The sequence below is a fragment of the Bison bison genome, unplaced genomic scaffold (assembly GCF_000754665.1).
Source record: "Bison bison bison isolate TAMUID 2011002044 unplaced genomic scaffold, Bison_UMD1.0 scf7180017864473, whole genome shotgun sequence".
In the NCBI taxonomy this organism is placed as follows: Eukaryota; Metazoa; Chordata; class Mammalia; order Artiodactyla; family Bovidae; genus Bison; species Bison bison.
In genome coordinates, this window is record NW_011495034.1 from 11989510 (window position 1) to 12004402 (window position 14893).

General features: G+C 44.2%; 1 long non-coding RNA gene across 1 annotated transcript in view; it reads left to right on the plus strand.

The window, feature by feature from the left end:
* Window positions 1-12018, plus strand: part of LOC105004248 — a 15782-nt gene extending 3764 nt beyond the window's left edge. The window contains exons 2-3 of the long non-coding RNA XR_827198.1: window positions 5320-5470; window positions 11679-12018. This is a non-coding gene — a long non-coding RNA (uncharacterized LOC105004248). The remainder of the gene's footprint in view (window positions 1-5319; window positions 5471-11678) is intronic.
* The last annotated feature ends 2875 nt before the right edge of the window (window positions 12019-14893 follow it).

Sequence of the window (14893 nt, forward strand, 5' to 3'; positions counted from 1 at the left end):
GCAAATTTGGAAAACTCAGCAGTGGCCACAGGACTGGAAAAGGTCAGTTTTCATTCCAATCCCAAAGAAAGGCAATGCCAAAGAATGCTCAAACTACTGCACAATTGCACTCATCTCACACGCTAGTAAAGTAATGCTCAAAATTCTCCAAACCAGGCTTCAGCAATATGTGAACCGTGAACTTCCTGATGTTCAAGCTGGTTTTAGAAAAGGCAGAGGAACCAGAGATCAAATTGCCAACATCCGCTGGATCATGGAAAAGGCAAGAGAGTTCCAGAAAAACATCTATTTCTGCTTTATTGACTATGCTAAAGCCTTTGACTGTGTGGATCACAATAAACTGTGGAAAATTCTGAAAGAGATGGGAATACCAGACCACCTGATCTGCCTCTTGAGAAATTTCTATGCAGGTCAGGAAGCAACAGTTAGAACTGGACATGGAACAACAGACTGGTTCCAAATAGGAAAAGGAGTACGTCAAGGCTGGATATTGTCACCCTGTTTATTTAACTTATATGCAGAGTACATCATGAGAAACGCTGGACTGGAAGAAACACAAGCTGGAATCAAGATTGCCGGGAGAAATATCAATCACCTCAGATATGCAGATGACACCACCCTTATGGCATAAAGTGAAGAGGAACTCAAAAGCCTCTTGATGAAGGTGAAAGTGGAGAGTGTAAAAGTTGGCTTAAAGCTCAACATTCAGAAAATGAAGATTATGGCATCCGGTCCCACCACTTCATGGGAAATAGATGGGAAAACAGTGGAAACAGTGTCAGACTTTATTTTTCTGGGCTCCAAAATCACTGCAGATGGTGACTGCAGCCATGAAATTAAAAGACGCTTACTCCTTGGAAGGAAAGTTATGACCAACCTAGATAGCATATTGAAAAGTAGAGACATTACTTTGCCAACAAAGATTCGTCTAGTCAAGGCTATGGTTTTTCCTGTGGTCATGTATGGATGTGAGAGTTGGACTGTGAAAAAGGCTGAGCACTGAAGAATTGATGCTTTTGAACTGTGGTGTTGGAGAAGACTCTTGAGAGTCCCTTGGACTGCAAGGAGATCCAACCAGTCCGTTCTGAAGGAGATCAGCCCTAGGGTTTCTTTGGAAGGAATGATGCTGAAGCTGAAACTCCAGTACTTTGGTCACCTCACACGAAGAGTTGACTCATTGGAAAAGACTCTGATGCTGGAGGGATTGTGAGCAGGAGGAGAAGGGGATGACAGAGGATGAGATGGCTGGATGGCATCACTGACTCGACGGACGTGAGTCTGAGTGAACTCCGGGAGTTTGTGATGGACAGGGAGGCCTGGCGTGCTGTGATTCATGGGGTCGCAAAGAGTCGGACATGACTGAGCGACTGATCTGATCTGATCTGGACTTTAGCCCGCCAGGCTCCTCTATCCATGGGATTCTCCAGGCAAGAATTCTGGAGTGGGCTGCCATTTCCTCCTCCAGGGGATCTTTCCAACCCAGGGCTTGAACATGCATCTCCTGCATTTCTTGCACTGGCAGGCGGGTTCTTTACCACTAATGCCACCTGGGCAAGTTTCTTAACCCTTCTCAGCTTCAGTTCAGGAATAGTTCCTAACTTTCAAAACTATTGTAAGAAACAGAGATTCATGGATTGCAGAGTGATTAGTATACAAAGGCAGTCACTGCCCTGCAGAACTCAGGGTGTGCCGCACCATACCCTGGCCTGTTGCTAGCTTTGATGGGGACAAGGAAAGAGTAAAGAGAGCCGGGGAGCTGACAGGCCCCTGGTGAGAGCATCAGTACACTCACACTAGCTACTCAATTTACCTTTCTTGTCCTTATCACATCCTCACAGCATTTCCCCCAACTTCAAATGAAATGATGACCCAAAGAGATGACAAAATAATGTTAATAATTGTGAGGAGGCTGAAATTTTTACCCTGCTTGTTGGCTAACAAGTTTGCCAGTCATAGCTTCAGGGATCCAGGTGGGAGACACAGAGCCCTTTTTCAGAGACAGAGGACATTGTTACAGCACAGCAGGCAGCGTTGAGCTTCACGTTCTCATGGCTTCCTCTGGAGCCCCAAGACCCATGGGAGTGATGCTGATGTGGGCATAGGTGGCTGCCGTGCACACAGATCTATGTCAAAGCTGAGGAACTGTGAGCTTAGAAAACCTCCAATCTTTCTAATAGTCGGAGAAGGCAATGGCACCCCACTCCAGTACTCTTGCCTGGAAAATCTCATGGTCGGAGGAGCCTGGTAGGCTGCAGTCCATGGGGTCGCTAAGGGTCAGACACGACTGAGCGACTTCACTTTCACTTTTCACTTGCATGCATTGGAGAAGGAAATGGCAACCCACTCCAGTGTTCTTGCCTGGAGAATCCCAGGGACGGGGGAGCCTGGTGGGCTGCCATCTATGGGGTCGCACAGAGTCGGACATGACTGAAGCGACTTAGCAGCAGCAAACCTACCCAACCTTTGTTCTGGAGACAGATAATGCCTTTATTATCCTCACCAGAAAACGGATCTGACCTCAGCCCCCAAAAGAGACTCTATCTCTATCCTCCAGGACTTTTTTTGTATACAACATTCTTGAAAAGCCAGTCTGGGACAAGAATTGTCACACAACGTGTAAAAGCAACAAGGAGAATTACCCTCCATCTCCCACCAAATAAGACACAGCCAGAACTCAAGACAGTGTGACTAGATGGGATGTCCTTAAAAATTCATTTATTTAAGCAAAGAGATCGATGACTTCACGTGGAATCTTAAGTAACGTAGCTCTCAATTGCCTGAGAACCTAGGGAGAGACGATTACTGCGCCCTTCGGTGTGGAGGCCTCTGCCTGCACCTGGTCACAGCACCTCCGCTGTGGGACTCAGCGCCTCCTGAGCCCATCTCCACCAAAAGGCCAACATCGATGTTTTGTTTCCTGCATTTCCAATTAGCCTGGAAAGGGGACTTTAGCCCACTGCAAAAAAATGCATTAGGGATTTTTCCCCCTAGTTAATGAAAAGGAAAGAAAGTCTTTTCTGACTTTCTTTGGACTTTATGAGATTAAAAATTGTTTTGGAAACAGAATTCCTTCAGAGGCTACGTGTGGAGATTATGGAGTCCTAAGATTTATCCCGATAAGTCTTCTTATTAACATGTCTTTGTGAGGTCAGAATGGGCTTCCCATGGAGCTCAGTGGTAAAGAATCCACCTGCAGATGCAGGAGATGCGGGAGATGTGGGTTCGATCCCTGGGTCAGGAAAATTCCCTGGAGTAGGAAATGGCAAACGCTCCAGTCTTCTTCGCCTTGGAAAATTCCGTGGATAGGATAGCCTAAGGGGCTGTAGTCTACGGGCTTGCAAAGAGTCAGACACGACTGAACACGTGAGGTCAGACATGGTTCTCCCAATGACTTGAAGACCTGGAACACACCTCAGAAGCTTCCAGAATCTCAGTTCCCGTCTCAGGGCACACCCTTGGAGTCCTAAAAGGTGAACCATCTCGAGGATCTTAACAGCCTCATTCAGAGGCACAGCCCTGTCCCCATTTTCAGACCACCGAGAAATTTGGTTCAAAAATGTTTTCATTATTTGCAGCAAAATGAAGTAATTGTCATAGTAAAGAATTCAGAGACTGCCTTGTTTGAGACAGAGACAGAGCAGCCTGGGTAGGTGGTGGGTGAGAGGTGGGTGATTGAGGCAAAGTCTTCCTTGCCTCCACTTCGGAGAGAAGGATGTAGGAGCCCTGAATCTGCAAGACCAGAGATCTGGTTCTTGGCTTGAAAGCTTCCTTCTCTCTTGCTTTCCACCTCAAATCACTCACAAAATGCTGTTGGGGGCTCCTAAATATTCTTTTTTTCAGCTCTGCCCACAACCTCTTTTTTCTTCACTGAGAAGTTCTGTTTTTTCTTTCTTTGTGGTTTTGTTTACAAATGAAAACATCCACTGGAAATATTTCATATTTGTTGTCTGATCCCATGAGGTAGAAATCTAACTGGATGCTTCTCAACAAGAGTTGTCAGTGCTTCCTCACTACCCCTCAGGACTCCCCACCTCACCCACAGCACACCCAAGACACCCCACAAATGCACACAGAGGGGAGACAAGCCTTACTTTCCTTCCACTCAATTCCTTTCTGGTTGGTTGCCCAGAATTTAGTTTCCTTCAGTCATCTCTAGGTGTCATCCTAGAGGAGCCTCTCCAAGCTGGATTTTCAGCACAGACACGGGCGTTTGTCAGGCCTGGGGAAGCTAGGATGCTGGGGGCTCTGCCTTTGCTGCTGGTGTGGAGTCCGAGCTCCTCCCCATGCTGGCCCCAGCCGTCTCCTCCCCATGCAGCTGGGGCCGGAGCAAGTGGCACTCCGGGCAGAGGGGAGCTGCTCCCCCAGCGTTCTCATCCCTAGTGAAAGAGAATTGCCCTCTGTGATTGTACACAGAATCTGCCAGCAAGAGCCGCCTGAGAGAACAGACAATGGAGCTCTATGTACCTCTGCAGGAAAAGAACAAAAATTCCGACACTTCAATGTTAACTTCTGGGATCCGCAGCCACCCCGGGGCATCCCGGAGATCACCCAACACAGAAGACATCTTCAGAGCTTAAATTAGCTTGCAAATATCAAAAAGGTTAGAGAATGTATCATTTAACTAGAGGGACACTTAGCTTTCTTCTCCATGCCCAGAAAGCACTGTGTGTGTGTGTGTGCGTGTGTGTGCCTTTATGTGTCTTTCACTCTGCATGTTTTGGCATAGATTTTGCAATGCTGGGAGCTGCAAATAGCTACAGGCTTTCTGTCCTCTGCATAAGATGGCCACACATTACAACAGTTATTTCAAATGCTCTGTTTTAGCATCAGGACTTAGCAGAGTGCCTCACAGCGAATATTAAATAAATGACTGATTTTATGACCTTATTCACACTGGGATTTTGCTAGTAAATATGGATCCATAGAAACCCAGTCGGTAAATATTCCTTAATTCTCCCTTGGTAACACAGAAATTCCAATAACTCCTGCAGCTCTTCACAGCCAGTCTAGCAAGGATCTCGCTTGTCAGCAGAAGTGAACCATATGGTCGCTGCCCTCAGGCCCCATGTTACACAATGTCTCTGCTTTGCACATTCAGAGCATATTTGTTTCCTCACCAACCATGAGAGGCGGTATCTTAAACAACTGCAGCAAAACTATATTTGTCAGGCGTCAGAAGCAAAGTGTATTTGTACATCAGTAGTCTTGTTTCTAATCAATTCAGTTTTCTGACTATTCAAAGTTCAGTCATCTGGCTTTGATTTCTGGCTTGTTTACAGAAACTAATAATGCTTAATAAAGCTCTGAAACCACTTTCAGCTACGTCTTTGTACTGTGAGTCCATCAGACTGAGAAGTCACACAACTGGTTTTGCCAACCCTCCTACAGATGTGCGTGGACCCCAGGAGTCCCAGTAGACCAGCCATCGCCAGCTGTGGTTTGCCCGCCGGCTCCACACCACAGCTCAGAGGTATTACTTTCCAGGTGTTTAGTCCACAACTATGGAGCTGGCGAGGATCTCCAGCTCAGTTTGCTGTGCTGCAGATTGGTTTGACTGATACCACGTTTCAGCTTAAAGTCCCTTGTTTGTTTTTTGTTTGTTTGTTTGTTTTTTAATTTTTATTGGAATGTAATTGATTTACAGTGTGGTGCTAGTTTCAGGAGTACAGCAAAGTCAGTCCGATATACGTATACACACATCCACTCTTTTTCAGATTCTTTTGCCATACCGGTCATTACAGAGTACTGAGTAGAGTTCCCTGTACTATACCATAGGTCCTTATTAATTGTCTGTTTTACATAGAAAGGACTTCTCTGGAAACTCGGACAGTAAGGAATCTGCCTGCAATGCAGGAGACCTGGGTTTGATCCGTGGATTGGGAAGATGCCCTGGAGGAGGGCATGGCAACCCACTCTAGTATTCTTGCCTGGAGAATCCCATGGACAGAGGAGCCTGGCGGCTGTCTGCCATGGGGTCACACAGAGGCAGACACGACATATATGTGTCAGTCCCAGCCTCCCAACTTATCCCTCACCCCTCTGTCTCCCCCTAGTAACCATAAACTTGTTTTCTACATCTGTGACTCTATTTCTGTTTTGTAGGAGGCAGCTTGTTTCTGACATATGTTTTGCACTCGGGGCTAAGACCATAAGAGTTTGAACTGCATGGTGGGGTTTTTTTTGGCTGAAGAAGAAAGGAAGAACTTTTATCAGTATTTTTTTTCATACACATCTGGGAGAAAACTTAAGACAGGACTTGTATCTTGGACACCAGTTCCTTGGGTAATCTCAGAGACGAGGGGACCAGAATAGATGTTCAGAGCATGTGAAGACTCGTGGTCTTTGCTGCAATAACTAATTCACTACTTCCTAAGACTGTGTGAGCCATGCAATAATATACTTTGTTCTCAGCAGCAATGGCATCTAACCCTGTAGTCTTCATACACCCCTCAACGTGGCCCCAAGAATGTGACCAAAATCTGGAAAGGCCACAAGATACTCAGAAGAAAGCTAGTAGATGGATTCTTCTGGTATAGGTGGTATAAGATAATTTTCCAAACAGCTCAAGGCTCTGAGCTAAGGAATCTCGAGGGCAGGTATCACCTGGCTCCCCTCCCAGCACACAGGTTCCACCCACTCATGATGAAAAAGGAGAGACTCCCTGGAGGCTTGAGAAGTTATCAACATGTAGCATTCGGTGTGCACCTACTCCCATCCACGTGGACGCACATCTCCTTCAGTGGACCCTCACGCCGCCCCCGCCAATTGCATCTCACACTGCACAGGCAACCTCAACAATATTCTGATAACCTGCAGAGAGTCAGGCCAAAACGCCCACCAGAACCAAGAGCTAGAGCAGTAGGAAGGGTGTAGGCCAGGAGGGTGTTCAGAACAGCTCACCTTCCCCATGCAGAAGGCCAAGCACCAAATGGCTTGAATGCTGCCATTTCAATATGGATACTTAGATGTGGTCATCTTGACCAGAATAGAATCAAGCTGTTAATTTTTCTCTTTATTTTCCCAAATGAAAAACTGCTATATTATCTTCATCTGATGAAAAGAAAACACATATTTATTTTAAAAGAATAAGACAGTGCCAAAAATTATGGCATACAACCCATCCGAAACAAAATACTTGATGAAAGCTTTTCCAGAATGTGTTCACTGGACAGTATGAAAATCACTGGTTTGAGTTTTCTGGGAAGCAGATGCTGAAATGGAGTTTATTGTGCAGGATATTTCTCAAGAACTGTCTTGGGGTCAACACCCATGGAAAGAAAGGGATGAAAACAGAATCACGTAGAGAGAGAACTCGAGCTATGTTGCAACCTTGGCAGATCTGACTGGGAGCTCTGAATTGAAAAATAACCCATCAATGATGTTCACTATTGAGTTGAAATGGCCAACCCACCCCTGCCTCTCTGCTCAGGAAGGTGGGACATGGGGAGAAGTAGCCCTGCAGCTGGGCAGTTCCTGAACAGGCTGACAGCAACAAGTCCTTTTTAGAAGAGGCATCTGGGCAGTGCACCTTCAGTCCATCACACAGAGAGACACACTATTATTGTAAACAAAAATGGAGTCATATCTTCTACACTATTATGATGCTGATATTTTTTACTTAGCAACATACTATAAACATTTCTCTGTGACCCAAATATGTAATAGATCACATCCATTTTTAATTACTGCAGATATTATATCAAACAGGTGTACAATATTAATCAAATTCCTGTTGAAGGGTGTTTGAGAACACCTTTTCTATATTTTTTGCCTTTATAATTAACTCAGTCATGAACATCCTAATGTGTATATATATATCTTTTCACACATGTGAAATTAATTATTAGCATAATTATTAGCACAAAGTAATCTCAAAAGTGAAATTGCTGGGCCAGAAGGTATCCATATTTACATTTTGAGTGTAGTGCCAAATTACCCTCCAGAAAGTTGTAACAATTTACCCGAGCACTAAGGATAATCGGCATCAATCTTCATAATCTTTGCCAATTTCATAGGTGAAAAAAAAGCTTGTTTTCTTAGTAACATTTATTAATTCGTAGCCAGGTTAAATGATGTTTCTTATGTTGACATCATATTTCTTCAATTATTTTTTCCTTTTGTGATTTACCTGTACTGATCCTTTGCCCATTTTTCTCTGGTTTGTGTCTGTTATACTGAGGGTAGTAAGCCCGTTTGGTATACATGATATAATGCTATTTACTAATAAACTTTCTGTGTCTTATTTTTATTTTCTTTTTCTTTCTGTTCTTTTTTTTTCTAAAAATAAAAAGCTAAACTAACAAAATTCATTTATCATCTCTCTTAGAGTTCCTGATAAGTTTCCTTCTACCCAGCTTGACAGATACTCTCCTGCTGCTGCTACTGCTGCTAAGTCGCTTCAGTCATATCTGACTCTGTGCGACCCCATAGACGGCAGCCCACCAGGCTCCCCCGTCCCTGGGATTCTCCAGGCAAGAACTCTAGAGTGGGTTGCTATTTCCTTCTCCAATGCATGAAAGTGAAAAGTCAAAGTGAAGTCGCTCAGTCGTGTCCGACTCCTAGCGGCCCCATGGACTGCAGCCTACCAGGCTCCTCCGTCCAGGGGATTTCCCAGGCAAGAGTACTGGAGTGGGGTGCCATTGCCTTCTCCGGATGCTCTCCTGATACTTCTGTAAATCCTCACACTTTCAAGGTTTCTATTAGTAAGTAATGTGAAAAAAAGACATTCTCTCCCAGCCCTCTCCTTAGTCTCATCTTATTCCCCATCCACATCAGATTACCTTTTATGGAGAAAAGTTATGAAGGAAACACAGATTTTACATTTCATAATGGTCACTTTGATGTAACTGCATCAAGATGTCTGCTTTAATGGTCTTCCTTCTGTCAGAAATGTCCCTGAATGGCCAGACTGTCTGTGTGAGGCCCTTAGAAGCCCCTGCCTCTACAATAGGAGGCTGAGCTGGGAAGCAGTGACATTTCCTCCTCCAGCCTGCGAACCTCAGGCGATGCAACTGGGCAGAGCTATGGACAATGGAAAGTGGACACAATCATGTTCCAAACCTAGGCGTTTTTCCTGCTGACCACGTCCTCCCCCCACATTCCCCTTTCCTTCTACCCAGGTACAAGGTACAAGCTTCCTGGCTCTACCTGGATTTCCGAGTTATCCACTCTGTTTCCCCACCCTCCCTGTTTTTTTTTTTAATTAAATGAATGAATTAATTTTTGGCTGTGCTTGGTCTTGCTGCGCAGGCTTTTCTCTAGTTGCAGCAAACCGGGGCTTTTCTCTCATTGCGATGCGTGGGCTTTTCAATATGGCGGCTTCTCTTCTTGTTGCAGAACACAGGCTCAAGGGCAGCCGGCGTTAGTAGTCGCAGCTCCCTGGCTCTAGAGCACAGGCTCAATAGTTGTGGCACACGGGCTTAATTGCCCCACGGCATGTGATAAGTTCCCGCTTCAGGAATCAAATCCGTGTCTCCCGCGTTGGCAGGTGGATTCTTTACCACTGAACCACCAGGGAAGCCCCTTCCTGTTGTTTTTAAAAACACTTTTATTGAGGCATAATTTACAGATCATGAAGTTCACTCATTTTCAATGTACATTACAATGATTTTTAGTAAGCTTACTATCTTGTGCTACCATCACCACAATACAGTTTTAGGACATTTTCCTGACCTCACTGAGATCTTTCATGCCTGTTTACAATTAATCCCCTTTCCCATCCCAACTCCAGGCAACCACTAACCTACATTTTGTCTCTATGCAATTGCCTTTTCTGGACAGAAATTAAATCATATATGCCTTTAGTTTTGACATCGCCTCTTATCTCCGATGAGAAATTCCAGATTCAACCTCAGCTCTATGGAAACTTGCTGGCCAGACGTGGGTTCACATAACTGGTAAATGACAGAGCTCTGATTCAGGTCCAAGTCTCGTGATTCCAAATTCTTTCCACTCCCTCCTGCTTTCCTGATCTGGATACAATTGCAATGATGAATGGAAAATTTAGTGATGGCCATTTAAAAAAGCCTCAGAGATCACTGGCCTTCTGGGTCTGAACGCCGAACTCGTGACTCTGCTCAGCCACCAGTGTGTTAGTCGCTCAGTCGTGTCCAACTCTTCACGACCCCATGGACTGAAGCCCGCCCCAGGCTCCTCTGTCCATGGGATTCTCCAGGCAAGAATACTAGAGTGGGTTGCTATTTCCTTTTCCAGCTCAGCCACCAGAGGGTGCGGAAAAGATCTTTAAATTGGCTTTTGCTTGTCACAATTGGGCATCTTAGGAAAGCCGCGTAGAATTTTTCTTATAATATTTTCCCTGTCTGGGAAATTGCAAATATCAATGGAGAATAAAAGCTAGGAAATGTTTTTGGTGTACGTTGAAGGTTTTTTTTTTCAGGCTTCTCAGACCAAGATTTCTTTTTTTAATAGTATAAAAAGGGAAACTACTAAAAAGACTTGGTTTGGGAAGCTGGTGAAACATTAAGTTATGACAATCCAGCATGGCAGATATCCAATTAATCATAACATTAAGGTAATTGTGTTAATCTTTTGCATTTTTAGAGAACTAAATTGATGGAGGGAAGGGAACTGGAAACATGTTTTCAAATTGTTACCCAAGTACATTATCTATGTAGCTAGAATTAACTGGATAATAATTCAATATGAAAATTGAATTTATCTTTGAGTAGTAATTTTTTTGTGATGTATCCCCACCTATCTGGATGGATGGATGAATGGACAGGGGCTGATCAACAGCCAGGATGGGAGCTCCTGGGAGGATCTTCAGGGGAACGTGATGCTTGTCCTGAGCACCACCCTGGCGGCTGTCAAAGTCACTGGAGCCATATGTCTGGTGGTGTGTGGCCCTGTACCCACCACGAACCGCGTGCTCCCCGGAACCTGGACTACAGTTATGGAACCAGGATTAGACCAGAGCCAGTCAAAACCTTTCATTAACAGGAACCAGAGGTTGAGAACTGACTTCACCACAAACGGGAAGTAGTGTCTCTTACGCTTATTCTTCTCTTGACAGCTAAGCCAGTCCTGAAAAAGTGATGACATTGAAAGGAGGGTGCTTAGAATTTCAAAAAAGGCAAATCTTCAAGTACTTCTGAAGCATCTAAATCTTGCAATGAATTCATATGCTAACGAGGGGGCACAGTATTCTGGTCACCTCAATAGGGTCGCCACCCACCTAAATAAGGCAACATTTTTATCATGAGTTTCCATCCCCAAATGGGAGGCCATTAACACCCAAGCCACCTGCTACTCTCTGCCTAGAAAATCTTGTGTCTATATAAATTGATGAAACCAGGATGCTGAAATAGCACTTTATCGTGAAAAAAAAAACCCCATACATTACAGAAAATTTACGGCTTTAACTGTTTTTAAGTGCAGGATTCACTGGCAATAAGTATATACACAGTGTTGTGTAAACATCATCACTACCCATCTCCAGAACGTTTTCATCTCTGTACCATTGAACAATAACGCCCCCACTTCCCCAACAGTGCCTGGTAACCATGAAATATCACTATTATAAGCATATTCATTTAGTAGATCTGCGGAAGAGAAAACCATTTTACAAAAAGGAAAAGAGGGGGAGTTACAAAATGGCAAAACTCTGCAGAAGCCATTATAGTGAAAATCATAACTCTGTCCATCTTTTCCTAACACAGGATGAACATCAGGATCGGCCTGTGATGTGAATCGCAGCTGCACACAGTCAGGAAAGATGATGCTCGGTCCTAGATGTTCGCTGGGTGCAGGGGACACTCCCACAAAGCAAGGAAGTCGCTGAATCTCCTGAGACCCCAGAGAGGCCCAAGCAAGGTTGGGAAGTGTGGGCGTCTGCCTGGGGTCAGTGGTGTGGCCAGGTTACAGTCTCAACCTAAAACTTCACGCTAATCCATCTGCACTCTGAACATTTTTCCAAAGCTAAAAATTTAATTACTACCCAAAGGAAGGTAGTTCGAGTGTTTGAAACTCCCACACAATTCCCTCTTAAATAAAATTCAGTCTCTCAACCAACCACAATTCATACTTTTTTAAAAAGCACGTAAAGAAAAACAGTGTTAATGAATTCTCTTAAATTCCGACTCACAGGGTCTCTTCTTTTGTGCTTTATTTACGGTCTTGGGCACTTACTCTAACTGGCCCCTTTCTGAGACCTAGCTTCTTCTGAAAGCACATGGATTTCCTTGTGAAGGAAATACACTTAAAGCCTTTCTGGCTCCCTTCCCCTAAGGCGTTTTGCTAATGTGTACCAGAACATTCTTGAAAGGGGAAAAGAAGGAAAAGAGAAAGAAATGCTTTGTCAGAAGAGTGCCTTTGGGCATAGCTAGCACAACTGCCTCCTATTAATCCTCAACCTAGTTAAGAGAACCAGAAATAATTTACTGTGTGTGGTGCTTCCTATAACAGCTAACATGCATTTGAGCACTTGCTATGTGCCAGGTACCATGCTACATTTCTTCTATAGATAATCTCATTTGCTCGGAGCAACTACCCAATAAGATAGGAATTATTTGTATGGATATTACCTATACTGAGGGCTTCCCTGGTGGCTCAGCTGGTAAAGTATCCACCTGCAATTCAGGAGACCCTGGTTTGATTCCTGGGCTGGAAAGATCCCCTGAAGAAGGGATAGGCTACCCACTCCGGTATTCTTGGGCTTCCCCGGTGGCTCAGACGATAAAGAATCTACCTGCAATGAGGGACACCTGGGTTTGATCCCTGGGTTGGAAAGATCCCCTGGAGGAGGGCATGACAACCCACTCCAGTGTTCATGCCTGGAGAATCGCCATGGACAAAGGAGCCCAGGCTACAGTTCATGGGGTTGCAAAGAGTCAGACACGACTGAGCGACTAAGCACACACACACACACACACACACACACACACACATACCTATCCTGAGGAACCTGAGGCTTTAAAGACTTTAAGCAACTTGACCAGATTCACACAGCAAATAAATAGTTGAGCCAGAATTTGAACTCTAACAGATCTGACTTCAGGAGCCTCCATGAATTAAATTACACTGATTAAATTCATGCAAAATCTCTGTGAGATGTTAACTTATATTTTACAAATGAGAAAATTGGAGATTAGAGTCATTGATTGGCCCAAGGTTGCATTTATGTGATTGAATAGAGAATCAGACCTGGTGTTTTGGGCTTTCAAGCCCTCATTCTTTCCATTAAACACCTGAGTTCTGTTCCCCTGCGTGCGTGCTAAGTAGCTTCAGTCATGCTTGACTCTTGCGACCCTATGGACCATAGCCCTCCAGGCTCCTCTGTCCATGGGATTCTCCAGGCAAGGATACTGGAGTGGGTTGCCATGCCCTCCTCTAGAGGACCTTCCTGACCCAGGGATCTAACCCACATCTCTTATGTCTTCAGCATTGGCAGGCAGGTTCTTTACCAACCACTAGTGTCACTTGGGAAGCCCCCGGCTTCCCAGGTCACTTTAAAAACAAAAGGGAAATTGAACTGATGTTCAGTGGGTGTAATTTACTGGCAGTTTATCCCTCCCACCAACGTTGTACTCGTAGGAAGGCTCCAGGGTCTGTGTGGATTCCCCGCCTCTTCCCACAGCCTCCTGAAGCCACTTGACACAAATTGGATGAACAAGGTTCATAAGGGAATGAAAATAATACGAACTGTAGGGTTTGTTTACACGCTCTTTGGCACTGATAGGAACCATCAAGCGACAGATGGTGTCGATCCAGATGAAAGAACAGAGAACATGTGATAATGAATTTACAAGTGTTGTATGGAATGTTTAAGTGCTATTACCCTTAAGCATTTGTTGGTTTCTCTCAGGCAAAGCAACTCCAACGATCTAAACTATAATTTAGCACAGGAGTGTTTCTTTACACTCCATGAAATTCTTGCAAACTTACTTTCCAAACCAAACTGTGATGCCAAATTTTGACTGAGAAAAAAATACACACACACACACACACACACACACACATATATATATATATATTTAATTTTTATCCCAGGATGTTAATTTTTATCTGTGTGGCTGTTAGGAGAAAAAAAATATTTATAATCATCTGAAAACGAACAATACCTTCAGGGAGCTGGTCAACTAATAATTATGGCAAACCTTTGTTCAGTAAATTTTAAAGATAGCCTATGGTGATATCATTGAAAATGAGCAACTACTTTGGCAAATGTAATTAATGCTTATTTATCTGTTTTTCAAACAATTATTTTCCTTGGGACTTTGCTGGTGGCCCAGTGATTAGCACTTGGCGCTCTCCACTGCTGTGAGCCTGGGTTCATTCCCTGATTGGGGAATTAAGATCCCTCGAGCTGCATGGAGTAGCCAAAGGATTATTTTTTCTTTACTTCCTTTAATTTTTAATTGAGCTGTACTTGACATATAGCATTATATTAGTTACAGGTGTACAATAGAGTGATTTGATATATTTCGTGAAATGGTCTCCACACTAAATCTATTTAACATCCACCTAAGAATTCCTCTCTTAGCAACTTTCAAATACAGTAGCTCTTGTTTCATGCTGAGGTTTAAAGGCCAAGAACAGGATGTTGAGAAAGCAAGATGACTGCTCCAACTAGGTTAGAAAAGATAGTTCCAGAGTCCTCTCCAGGGACTGGCCGAGATTCTCTCTTTCTCTGGTTAGCAGGGGCAAGAACAGACAGCTAGGACACTGAGCTTCCCTTTGAAGGAGCAGTAAGCAGACGGCGGCTGAAAGCATGTCCTTATCAGAAGCTGCTGTAAGGAAATGCCATCTCATTGCACATGGCACCTAAGCTAGCCGTTTCCAATTGCCTTTGTCCTGAAAGTTTCCACTGGTCTCATTCCGAGAGCCGTTCCCTCTGGGGTACGAGGGAAATGAAGACATTTAGAAGTGGGTCAGA